Here is a 13,637-nt window from a genome sequence, read left to right as displayed (position 1 = left end):
CGAGGCTCCCCAAGGGCATTTGCAATTTAGAGCCCTGAGAGGCTCCGACGTGGGGGCATCATTGTTTAGAGAGCCTGTGTGGCTCAGAGGGGTCATATTTGTTTTTAGTATTAAATCTTTTTATTTAAAGCCAATACACCGACCAGTGCTTTCGGAGGCAAAGGCCGAACAGTGACAAAACAGTTGCTGCGTCATCGCCAATGCAAGTGCCTTACGATGCATTTTAAACACGGCATGCCGCCTACAACCCAGCTGGGCCGGCCGCGTTTGAAAGACTGAGAATCAGCCGGTCACAACAACAATGCATACATTATACGAAAAAACCCCACCATCCCTCCCCCACCCCCTCCCCCCCCACCCCCTTGTCCGCTGAGGTAAAAGAAAGGAAACACTAAAGAAACCAGTAGTAGTGGCTAGAGCATCACGGAGGGCGGGGCTTTGTCTTGGGCTCTGAGAGGGGTGTGTCGGCAAGATGCAGCAATCGCAGGTATCGGGGACAGCTCAGTTCCCTGAATTCCCCGGTAAGAAGTGTCAGAAATGGCCACCAGAGGTCCGCAAATTCGTCTCCTCTGCCCGCTGTGGTCAGCGACAGCTTCTCCATTCCCAGAATGGTCCAGAGTCTGTGCAGCCAGCCCATCTGCACAGGCGGTTGAGGATCTCTCCAACGGGCCACAATGTTTTGCACAGCTGCCCCTAATGCAAGCGCTCTTAGTCTCCCTCTCACACAGCCTGATTCATCACGCCGAAATGGGCTTGCAAAGGGCCAGATTCTGGAATCTGGCCCTTTGCGAGCTCTATTTTTGCATTTGGGATTCATCACCCCAAATGCAAAAATCGGTAATAGCGATTTCGCTATTTTGCGAGGAATTACATTTAAGGAATCTCAATTTGAGATTCCTTAAATGCAATTCATCATCCATTTTAAAATTGCGAATTCGCAATTTCGGCCCGCTATTTACCGCGAGGTCAAACCTCGTGGTAAATAGCGACAACTTAGAAAAATGCTTTTAAAAGCATTTTTCTAAGTTGCATGTTGCACACACACATGTCCTTTGGACATGTGTGTGTGCAACACCTGTTCGTATTTACTTTTAAGGGGTGCTACAGGGTGTCCTTTGGACACCCCTGGCACCCTTTAAATCGCTATCTTATTTGCGATTAGCAAATTGCTAATCGCAAATAAGGAATACTCCCTATTCATTCCTATGGGCCTTTTGGCCCATAGGAATGAATGGGGAGTTATTCCTTATTTGCGATTAGCAATTTGCTTATCGCAAATAAGGAATATGTAGGAATCGCTTTGTTATTGCGATTCCTACATGAATGCCATTTTGCGAGTCTGGAATAGCGATTCCTTATGAATCGCTATTTCAAACTCGCAAAACGGCACTATGATGAATCAGGCTGATAGACTTTAGAGGATACATCAATGCGTTGGGTAGTCCCAGTAACACATAGGCAGGAAATCGGGGGAGTTGGGTGTCTAAATGGAGGTCTATCAGGTCTAGAATAGAGGTCCAATATTTCTGCAGCCGCTCACAACTCCACAGCAGGTGTTCCAGTGTGCCCAACCCTCCGCAACCTCTCCAACAGCGGTCACTGACTTGGGGGTCCCAGCGGTGTATGCGTTCCGGGGTGTGATACCAGTAGGTAGCCACTTTTGTGAGTGTCTCAGTGAGGCCCGTGTGGTAGGCCGAATGCCGGACCCTGTGATAGATCCCCTCCCACTCTTTGCGTGTGAGCTGCCTTCCTGGGTCTTTGTCCCATCTAGCCTGCCCCGCGCTATAGGTGTATATGTTAGTGAGAAGCAGGTGTTGGTATATGTCCGAGAGCAGTTTCTTCTCCAACGTGCGTGTTAGTAGCCATTTTTCATAGGGTGTAAGAAAGCGCTGTGCTCCTGGTTTGACCGGCGGCTGTAGGACCCAATGCCGGACCTGCAGATAGGGCATGCGATCTGCTTCTAGTAGGCCTCCTTCACCTTCTGGAAAGGAAGGATGCCCTGAAGGTCAAACATGTGGCCTATCTCCCGGCAAGGCGTAGCTCTCCAAGTCGTGAATGCCTGTGTATCCAGGCCCGGGGTAAACTCCGGGTTGTCGAATATCGGCGTTAGCGGGGAAGGAAAGGAAGTGAGGTTTCTCCGGACTGCCACTTTATCCCACACTTCCATGACCGTACCAGTGATATACGACGCATATAGGTTAGGTGGCCTATGGTGCCGCGGTAGGAAGGGTACACCCTGGAGTGTATGGCCCGCTACTGTCTGGTCTTGAAAAAGCCAGTGTTTGCTGGACTCCAGCTGGTAACACTCTACAAGCGTGCATAATTGTGCCGCTTGAAAGTATAGGGCGAGGTCGGGCAGCCCTACTCCCCCATGTGCCGGGGGAAGCGTGGCGATTTGGTGCTTAAATCGGGGGCGGCGACCATTCCAAACAAAACGTGATAGATCAGCCTGCGTTTTCTGGAGCCAACCCGCTGGGGGGCGCAGCGGGAGAGTCTGGAAGACGTATAGGGCCTGGGGGAGTAGCGTCATCTTAATAGCAGCAATACGGCCTAGCCAGGACAATGTGAGGTGTTTCCATTTCCTAAGAGTCTCGGTAAGGCGTGTGCTAAGTATGGCATAGTTGACCTCTGCTGTGGCCCGTATCGTGGACACCAGTAAGACTCCCAGGTAGGGAACAGTAGACGTAGACCATTGCAGGTCAAATTCTGCTTTAGCTTCCGCCAACACCTGTGGGGGCAGGGACACATTCAGTGCCTCTGATTTATCCACATTAATTTTAAAGCCCGAGGCCAGGGCAAATGTATGCAGTTCGATAAAGAGCGCCCTCAGGGATTGCATTGGGTCCATGAGCGAGAGCAGAATGTCATCGGCGTATAGACTGATTTTGTGTGTATCTCCACCAAAGGGGATGCCTCGGATGAGTCGGTGTTGTCTGATCCGCTGCGCCAATGGCTCCATGTAGAGCGCGAATAAAAGGGGGGAGAGCGGGCAGCCCTGTCTGGCCCCCCTGCTAATCGGGAATCATGGCGAGGTGTGGCCATTCACCCGGACCGTAGCGTTAGGTTGCCTGTAGCAGTTGAAAATGCGGTTTCGGAGAGTGGCCCGAAGCCGAATCGCTGTAGCGCCAGGTCTAGATAGGGCCAGTGCACCCGATCAAACGCTTTCTCAGCGTCTACGGTGAGGAGCATGCAGCCCGGCCTTGCTCGTGAACCGGCCTCGATCAGGTGGAGGACACGTTTGGTGTTATCACTCGTCTGTCTTTGAGGGATGAAGCCAGCTTGGTCCGGGTCCACCAACTGTTGCATATAGGGGGCCAGTCGGCCAGCTATGATACTTGTATAGAGTTTGAGGTCAATATTTAATAGGGATATTGGCCTGTAGGAACCGCACCTAGTCGGGTCCCTACCGGGTTTGGGTATCGCCGAGATTGCGGCTTCTAGTAGTTCCGGAGGGATGGCTCCGGGCTGATCAAATGTATTAAACAGATCTCGCAATAAGGGGGCCACCTGTGGGCAGAATTTCTTATAGAAAGCCGCGGGGTAGCCGTCTGGACCTGGGGATTTTCCTAGCTTGAGGCGAGATATCGCCAATATGACTTCCTCAAAACCAATGGGCCTATCTAGGAACTTCGCTTGCGCCTCGTTCAAGGACGGGAGGGTCGCCCCATCTAGATAATCGCTGCCCGCTTGTAGGTCTAGAGTGTCTGCGTCGTACAGGTCGGCATAAAAGTTACCGAACTCTGCCGCTATGGCCCCATCTTCAGTGATCGGGTCCCCCGTGCTAGGTTGAATAGTCCGAATGTGTTGGCTCAGGCGCTGCTCTCTCAGCTTGCTCGCCAGCAATTTCCCGCATCGGTCCCCCCCCCGGTGTAGTAGGCATGTTTAAGGCGCAGGGCTGCAAATTCCGCTAAATCCTAATCTAGGGCTGCTAACATCTTCCTCTCCGTACACAGTTGGCGCCAGGCCCTGGCTGCCCCCGTGCGCGGATGCATCTGCTCCAGCTCTGCCACCCTTTGCGTGAGTTCGGCCCTCTTCTGTGCGCGCTCCCTATTGTTGGCCGGGGCCACCGAGATAAATTCGCCCCGCAGGACAGCCTTAAGCATGGCCCATTGAGTGGCTTTGGAGGTGTCATCATTGGCATTTTGAGCAAGGAAGTTGCTGATGGCTGTCGTTATCTTCTCGACCGTGGCAGGGTTTTACAATAGGCCAATACGCAGGCGCCAGCGCCGCTGCGGACTGGGAGTGTCCGGTACCAGGAAGGACGCCACCACTGGGGAGTGATCCGACAGCGAGGCCGGGAGGATCTCGACGTCCCGCGCGCGCACCGCTAGCTGGGTAGAGCATAAGATATAGTCTAGCCGCGCATATGATTTATGGGCTGCTGAATAGTGTGTGTAGGCTGTAGCTCGGGATGGGAGAGTCTCCACAGGTCAACCAGGCCCAAATCTTCAAGATGTGTGTGTCCCTCTGGGGAAAGTGCCCCGACCAGACCGAAGCGCTGGTTAGAGCGGTCTGCAGTGTTATGAAATACCAGGTTTAGATCTCCCCCAATCAGTAAGTGAGGGTGTGTGTTGGCTGTGGCCGCTTCTAGCGCTGAGTGTAGGTATCGCTCCGGACCATCATTAGGTGCGTACGCTGAGCCAATCAACAACGTCTGTCCCGCCACCAGGAAGCGATGGACTAATAGTCTACCCTTAATCTCCGCTTCTTTTTTCAACACCCGTCCCCTAAAGCCTCTCGCTACAAGGATCGCCACTCCCGCCACTTTCTTGGATGCCGATGCGAAAAACTGCTCTGGGAAGAAGCGGGATTTAAGCCTATGGTGATCTTTGGGCAGCTGGTGCGTCTCTTGCAGTAGGCAGATGTCAGCTTGTGAGTTCCTCAGAAAAGAGAGAATCGCCCTGCGTTTGTTTGGGTTATTAAGCCCCCTCACATTTAGTGAGAGAACTGTCAAGGGTTGAGTCATCCCGGGGATGTAGCAAGGGCAGGTGCGCTATGCGTGTGTACTGTCAGTGCAATAGGAACGAAGGGAAAAAAGGAAAAATAGTTCCTCTCAGCACTAGTGGACAAGGAGGTCCCTCCCCTCACCCTACCCCAACCCCAAAAAAGAGCCCCTCCCGGCAACCCCAACTGTGCCGCTACCCCCACCTTCCAAAACCCATCCACTGCCCCTTCCCCCTCAATCCCAACCAAAGAAACCCAAGTAAAAGTCATAGTCCCAGGTCGGTCAAATGTAGAGTAGACCTGTAGAGTGACCAAAGTCAGATTAGACCCAAACCTGTGGAGTCAAAAATAGACGGGGAATGTGGCATCAGCGACCTTCGTGGCCCCCTACCCCTCCCCACTCCTTGTGGCGACTGCCAATGTATGTCCCCTTAGTGGCTGTCTTAAGAAGGCCCTGAGGTGTCTTTCGCCACTTCCTGGACTGCTGCAGCGTGCTCCTTGGCAATTGTTGTCTGATGCGGGCATGCATGCGACTTGGGTTGTCGCCGTCTTCGGACTTTCTGCCAGCCATCTCGTCGGGTCTGTGACCGAGTTTCTTGTGACGACTCCGTGTTAGTGTCGTCGCTGTGTTCTTGGTCCGGCAGCTCGAGCCCCAGCAGATCGCAGGTGTCCTGGAGGGAGCACATCTGGTGAAGGGTTCCGTCCCACCGAAAGATGAGTCTAAACGGGTGGCCCCAAGAATAGGGCATCCCTTTGTCCCTCAGGAATGTGGCGACAATCTTGAAGTCTCTCCTCTTTTGGAGTGTTATCACAGAGAGGTCTTGAAAGAGTTCCACTGAAGCGTCTCTGAACCGGAGAGGCTGGGACTGGCGCACCTCTCTGAGAATCCTCTCTTTGAGTGGAAAGTCTGGGAGGAAAGCTAGTATGTCGGGAGGGGTGCCGGAGCGCGGCGTGACAGACCCACTCAATGCGCCCGGTCAATGCGGATGGGGAAGTCTGTGGGTTCCTTGAGGATTTCCCGGAACAGATCCTGGAGGTACATAGTGACACTATTCCCTTCCGCTTTTGATGGCACTCCCCGGACCCTTATGTTGTTCCTCCGGGAGCGGTTCTCTAGGTCCTCGTTATGGGCTTGGAGGTCCATTTGCTGGTCGCGTAGTCGCAGGACCTCTTGCTGGAGATGCAACAGCGGATGTGGTTGGAATCCTCCATTGTTGCTACTCTCTCCCCTAGTCCATCCAAGTCCCTGCGCAGCTCCCTCTGTTCGCTCACCAGCTCCTGTTTGAGGGTTTGGAAGTCTTCTCGCAGTGTGCCGAACAAGGATTCAAGAAAGGACCTCGTGACAGGGGCTTCCTCCTGGGTCGCACCTATGTTGGAGGCGGGATTGGACGACGGCGATGCTGCTTGGGATTTGTCTCCTTTAGGTGGCTGTTTCACCAGGATATCAGTGATGGAGCGGCCTCCCCTGTGGTTAGCATTCGCCATTGCGATGTTACCTGCTGTGTCCCACCTCCGTGGCCACGTCTGTGGTTCTGCGCTCAAGCCGGTCACCAGGCCGCGAGGAAGGGCCTATCGGAGTCTGATCACCTGTGCGGTTGTTGCGGGGGAGGACGCCGCCGGCCCAGGGGCTTGTCTACTGTGCTCCTCACCCGCGCTGCCTCTTCTGGTCTGGGATTTGCAACCTCTTTTTCCCCCGTGTCCGGGCCTATCGCCTTCGTCCCCTGTCCTCTGAGAGCTCCTTGCGTCTCTCCGCTACAACTCCGCCGTCTGCCTTCGGCCCCTTAGCTCCTCCACCGTCTCGGGCCCACACCACCAGACCCCGTGTGTGTCCTGCCGCGTGCCGTCCGGCGCCTGCTTGTCGTGGGGCCCTCTGCCAAGGCCGGGGCTGGGGGTCCAAGACCGGCTTGTCGCGGGCCGGTGCCTTCGGTTCCTCGTTGGCTCGGGTGTTTGTCCGGTTCTGTGACTCTAGGGCTCGGTGCCAGGGCCCCGTTCAGGTAGGGAGTCCAGCAGCTCCGCCACTCCTCGCCCTTGCGTGCCCCAGGTGTGTCTCTCGCCTCCGGGGTCACTAGGGCCGGGTCTGCGATAGCCGCCGCGGGGCTGCCAGGCGGGAGCTCCCGCAGTGGGGGCGAGCTGCGTCCTATGCCCCTCTGTTCTGGTCCAGGGGTTGCTCTACGCCCTCGGGGGAGCCTCTCTCTGCGGGAGTCTTCCTGGGGGCACCCGACCGCTTTCAGCGCAGGGCCTACCTTCACTGCGTGACTGCGCTGCCCCGCGTATGCTGTGGCTACTCCGCGTAGGGCGTGCAGGACACCCACAGCCAGCCGCCTCGCACCGGGCCTGTTCCTTGCCCTCCTGGGTTCACTGCGGGCTGCGCGGTGTCATGCAGTGGGGCCAACCGCTCCCTCGCATGTAAGTCCCCTGGGCTGCCAGGCCCTCAGGCAGTTTGTGTCTTGTCCGCTCAGTCACCCCTCACCGGAAGGTCCATGACTCCCGCTAAGGCCTCAATCCTGGGGCCGCTTCAGGCATCTCTGGGGTACCCAACCCCACACCAGCTCAGTCCACGCTAGCCCGCTAGGCCCCGACCGGGCCCTCGATTTACGAGCTCCTGGCCCGCCCTGTCACTCACCGCCGGGGGCTCCACGGGCCACTCGAGACTCCCCTCTCCCTGCCAGTCGCTGCTAGGGCCAGGCGACCGCTGTCTATGGGCCAACTCCTCCTGTGCTCCGCCGTTGCTCCGTCGCGTAGGCCTAGACTGGGCCCTCGATTTTCGCGCTCCCAGCGCTTTCGATGACCAGCCGCCGGGAGCTCAGCACACCAGGTCAGCCCCTTGCTCACTCTCTGCTTCCGGAGGTTGAGGGAGGGTGCGCGGCGTCTTCCGATGCGGTCCCCCGCCGTCTAGCACCTCTCCGGCCGGTCCGCCTAGGCCCAGCCTGGGGCCTCGATTTTGGCGCTGTCCGTACCTCTCACTTCTCCCGGTCGGGGTTCCACCTGGGCAGGGCCAACCGTCGGTTTCCCAGGCTTTCAGGCAACGCCGCTGGTCCCACAGTAGCGTCGGGGGTGCTTGTGGTGGTAGTGGACAGCAGGGCCCCCCAAAGGCCGGTGTTTTGGGGGCAATACGCTATGTTTATGGGTGCTGAAGGGGAATTAGGGCAGGGAGCCACGCAGACCTGCGTCTGTTCAGGTCGCCATCTTGGCCACCCCCCCCATATTTCTTTTTAGAGCCTGTGTGGCTCCAACGTTTGCGACATGGGTGGTGTCCAGAGCCTGTGTGGCTCTAGCAGTGGGCGCAGTTTGCGCCCAAGGGTCAGTGAGGACCCTGTCGCAGTTTGGACTCCCAGCTGCCCAGCAATTAGTGGGCAGCTGCACCGTTTAGGTTTTGTGATTGTCCTCAGGTGCCCAGCAAGTAGTGGGCACCTGCAACGTTTAGGTTTTGTGCCAGTGGCGCACCCTGACTGGCGCTGCTTGGCAGCGCGCCCTGACATTTGGACACAGGGCGTCTGAGCCCCAACAAGGCCAGTTGGCCTAGGGACTGCCACAGGTGGTGGCTTATGTAAGTTTTGCGCAATGTGGTTACCTGCTATGTTTAGGATGGTAATTGCCTATTGTGTGTTTTTGTGCTATTGAGTTATGTTCTGGCACCTCTGAATGTATTTTATGCATCATGTGTCTTCCTTGATTTTACACCTCTGAATGTTTTTATGCATCATGTGTCTTTCTTTCCCTGCGCTGCACCTCTGAATGTTTTAGGCATCATGTGTCTTCTTGCGCTGCACCCCTGAATGTATTTTATTGAATCATGTGCTTTGTTCTTAACACCGCTGAATGTATAGGTTTATGCATCATGTGTTTCTCTTTACTACTCTTCTGAATGTATATTTATGCATCATGGGTAATGTGTTCCTTCTTAGACCCCTAAACGCTGTGTGATACTTAGGTGGTTGTCCTTACACCTCTGAATGTTTTAGGCATCATGTGTTTCTCTTTATTACTCCTCTGAATGTGTTTCATGCATCATGGGTAATATGTTCTTGTTTATACCCCTAAATGTATTTTATTCTTAGGTGGTTGTTCTTTTTAGTACAGGTGGTCCTAGTGAGATCCTGGTACCTGTTCCCAGTAGTTACTGGATGTATTTTATAACTCTTATCTTGTGCTATACTTATTCTAAGTTCTAAAAGTGCTATTTCTGATTCTGACAGTGGCCCACGTGGCCCTGTCTCCTGTAAATAATCCCTTGTAAATATTGCCTGTGCCAGTTGGCACCATGTATATTGTGTGATACCATCTGATGTGTTTTTACAATACAAAAGTTATTTTATAAATAACCTTGTGTGGAGTTCCTTTTGTGGTGTGCCTAGTATGTTGTTGCTGTTGTGTGCTGGCGCAAATGCTTTACACATTGCCTCCGAGTTTAGCCTTACTGCTCGTGCCAAGTTTCCAAGGGGGTGAGCAGGGGTTATCTTGGCGTGTGACTCCCTTGCCCTGACTAGAATGGTGGTTTCTGCCTGGCTTTGGCGTCAGCCTTAGCCTACCAGAAATAGCCAGTTCTAACATCCTCAAATAAATGTGAGATGTGGAACCTTGGGAAGGAACTATGGTTGTTTTCAAATACCACATCAGTACATGCTAATGACTTCAGCTCAGACCATGCTAGTGATTTTCAGCCTGGCCCAATGAGGGCAGGGCACCTGCCCCTAAGCTGCAAGCAAGCCAAACATCATTGATAAAGTCAGTGTCTCCAAAGTGCCTAGAAGTAGGGCCCGTGGTCAATATTGTGCTAATCATGAGTGGGCCTCAGGTATCAGAGAGGAAATCAAGTATTTCACTTGTGCAGTGAGCTCCCCATTGCCTCACATTAATGTTGACCCAGCGGGTTCACTTTAGGCGAGGTCGGGCAGAAACAGACTGGACATGCAAACTTTTCAGCAGCGAGATAATAAGCCTTTTACTGGCCAGGTGCAGGCCTCAGTCGCCGAAGCAACAGGAAGAGGGTTCATGCTGATGATGGTGGGTCCCTCTTGTCCACCATTTTGCTTATGTCCTGCTACGGCTGCCTGCCGGGAGTTCAGCACAGCAGGGCTAGGGCTACAATAGTGTTGTCGTTGTTGGCAGAAAGTAAGTATTTCTCAACACATCAAACGCTGAGGGGCACGTTCAGGGCTGTGCCGCACCAAGCAGCGAGGATGCAGTCATGAGCATCGCAGGGGCTCCAGAGCCACCTCCGGCCCTCCAACTCACCTCCCATCCTTCTCAGGCTCAGCCTGTATTCTTCTCAGTGGCTTCCTCTGCCTCCCATGCAGGCTGCACCTGGAGCAGAGCAGCTTCAACTCCCCATTTCAGTGCATGGAAAGTTCCCAAAAGGCAGGATGTTGGCCTCGGAGCTGTAATCAGGAGCCGAGGAAAGAGGGCTCCGCAAGCAAGAGCTCATCTAGAATGGTGGCCAATCACACTCCCCTCAGAAGCCCCACTATTGATAGGACTGGCCTTTGGACGATGGAGTAACTCAGGCTTCACTGTTAGTAGAGATGTGGTTCTCCTACCTTAAAATGAGGCTAAGAGACTATGGATTTGGTAGGTAAGAGCCCGCTGATTTGAATCAGAGATCCCCCTCAGTCGGGCTCACACTGAATTCTTAGGTTGTTCAGAAGAAGGAAACATTCCTCATTTTCTATTTTCTTGCATTGGAGATGGGAAGAATTAGAGTTCTCTTATACGAATTTAAATTTACAAAAAACCTGCATATTCTATTTTTATGTAGGAGATTAGATTGACATTCTCATTTTGATGACACGCTCTAACAAACTGTTGAAGAGCAGATGTCCCCCTAATATGAATATCATCTTGTCTAGATGTTAAATAAAGCATACTCCTCTTGCTCTCTCTGGAGGCAGTATTGATGTGAGGTGTTTTGTGTTGCACGAGGGTTCAAAGGCTAATCTGAAAGGGAAAGCATTGAATTGACAACACCAACCAGAGGAACTGACAGAAAGGCTGATGAGATAAGTTGTTTAATATGAATTTTGTTCCGTTTAGTTGACCATAAAATCACTACATAGAGTAGGGCGTGTTCCATCTCTTGCCTTGTGTAATTCATTCCCTTTGAAGCCATACCACTGAGGTATTCGGAGAACATTGTTTGGTGAAGTCTTCGTCAGAGAAAGCAAAGAAAAGGGGTAAAATGTGTTCTGTGAATCGATAGAAATCTATGTTGAATCATGCACAGGGAATTGTGATTTTTTATCACCAATTCTGAAAGAATGGGCGAGTCTGTAAATCTGAATTCGTAATGTCCATTGGATTTACTAGAAACAAGTCAATGATCAATACTCCATGTTCTCTCCACGGCCGCCCTTGATAGTGAAATTCAAAGGAATCACTCTGCTTACCTGCAGAAACTGCCACATCATTATACCTTCCATCCCCCAGCCAGGTCTCTTTGATCAACATCAGCCAATTGGATCAAACACAGCCTTTTCAAGATCATTGGGGGTAGAAGATCCTAGAATTATCAGCTGGAAACTGAGAGCAGAACCCAAGTGAACGCAGTTCAGAAAACGTTTGAACACTGAACTATCCAGACATGCCTCTAACCCGATCTCAATTCAGCCCAGCAGGACTCTGACCTTCCCTCCTTCCATTTAATACATTTCTTCTCCTCACTGTCAGTGCACTAAAGTAATGGTATAGAGGCACATAGTGCTTTATAAAACGTCTGAATATTTAAAGATACATTGACCTAGACCAGCATTTGGAAGTGTAAGAAGTTTCACTGACTAAATTTGGGACAGCGGGTATGCCATGCCCAGCATGAGGAAAAGGGAGTTGGGGACAATCTCTGCATATGATATTGGGCAATACATCAAAAAGTATGAAGGTTTGAACATAAGAAGCAAGTGCGCTAAAATAGTTTCTACAAACAATAAATCTTAAGCATTTTATGGAAAAAACCCATAACATAGATTTCAGAATAGGAACACAATCATGCATTTCATTCATTTGTTTTACTAACCGCATAAATCTGACGGATTTTAAAAAAATATTTATTTTTGTTTTCACTGTAACAGTGGGATACAAATGGTGAATGAACATGTCACAGTCTCCTCCTCTCATATTACAGCTTTTAAAGCATTACAGTTATCTTTATCTTCATCTTGATAGCTCCAAGTACATATTGTTTTATCATTGCCTCCCCCTTAGCTTTACATACAATGTGTGTGCAGGCCCATCAAAGGCGGACGAAGGAGGCGGTACGCCATCACTGAAACCTCACTCCCTACATTTCATCCTCAGAGTGTGACATTTGTGGAGTGCGTGGAGTGTCAGGCTCTGTTGTTTTCATAAACACTTTAGTGTGGCTGCCCATATCACCAGGGCCTCTATGGCCTTCTCATCCTTCCTTCCTGGGTGTTCTTACAGGTGCCTCCCTTGCTAACCTTGTGACCACTTCTAGATGAAGGATGCTTGAATCCACAGGATGCGAGCTAGCAGGTATCTAGATTGTCAAAACCTATACAAATCAAATTTGCTTGGGGCTCTTTCACTTCCCAGGGAGAGAGGAAAGCAGGCAGTAGTCAATGATACTCTTATGCAGAAAATATCACCAGTGGTAAGAGATGGCCGACATGAGCGTGCACACTTGCATTGTGTTTGGTAGACTTCTGAATGCACAGTACTCAAAAGGCGACCAGTCTTGGATGAAAGGGAAACTACAAATGCAATAATCAGGCTCCAGTCATCAATAACAAGAAATTGTTAATGAAACCTAGAAAACCACAATGTATAAAAATCCTTTATAGTCACAGTAATTGAGAAATGTGCCATTATTAATGCACTACATGAAGTATAATAGTTTCTAGAAACACAGCAATGCTTTAATAACAGACAAGTGAAGTCTTGTCAATGTTAGACGAGAGAGAAAAACATGAGCACTAAACTGCATATTCCATTAGCAAAAACAAAATGATTGCTGAGTTCCTAAACAAATATAGTGAGCAGTGAGTGGCGTAAAGAGCGTGGCTACACTCTGATTGACCCAGATGGGCAAGAGCTCCGGTTACACTTATTTAACAGACTCTTAAACATTATTTGTCTTCGTAGACATTTTTTACTTACTAACAGTTCATAGTAAGTATACAGTAGTTTAAAATAAACTTCTGTGATTAAGCTACAATCTTACATACAGTACAACTACCTTCTTCCATAACACAAGGTATTCCAAATCTAAAAACACTTCCCCCGTCTCTGTCCCTGTGGTTTTTGCTCAATGGAAAGAACTGCTCTCTGGGCGAGGCTGTGATTTAAAATATTTTTATGTTTTCCCGCCCATAATTACAGTGCTGGTGTCCTGCTTCGCAAACACAACAGTTGATGGACAGAATGCAGAACAATGTCATACATTCACCCCAGTACAGAGATCTGGGCCTAAATCCATCGTTTTTTTGCACTCCACACCACCCCAGTTCAGACATGGCCATATGAAAATCAGCCTTGACCCTGTGCCTCATGGGAACAGTCCAGCCCGAACTGCCAAGCCATGTCTTTCCTGGACCGGAATCAAGCATCCTAAGACCGGTTTCTGGCTATTAGCCGTCTTCAGCCAGGATAGCTTGACTCCAGTGGTGTGGGGAGCATGGGACTCACGTCTGAGCATACCCATCCCACATGGGGTGACAAATGCAAAAACAACAGTTGATGGA

The 13,637-nt window shown here is 51.3% G+C and overlaps 1 protein-coding gene across 1 annotated transcript in view; it reads right to left on the bottom strand.

The window, feature by feature from the left end:
- MAMDC2 (MAM domain containing 2) overlaps positions 1–13,637 on the bottom strand; it is a 523,202-nt gene that overhangs the window by 51,405 nt on the left and 458,160 nt on the right. The gene's annotated exons all lie outside the window — the stretch shown is intronic.

The sequence above is a fragment of the Lissotriton vulgaris genome, chromosome 3_1 (assembly GCF_964263255.1).
Source record: "Lissotriton vulgaris chromosome 3_1, aLisVul1.2, whole genome shotgun sequence".
Taxonomy (NCBI): Eukaryota; Metazoa; Chordata; class Amphibia; order Caudata; family Salamandridae; genus Lissotriton; species Lissotriton vulgaris.
Note: the sequence above shows the minus strand (reverse complement) of the source record. Positions and strands in the feature narration are given on the sequence as shown.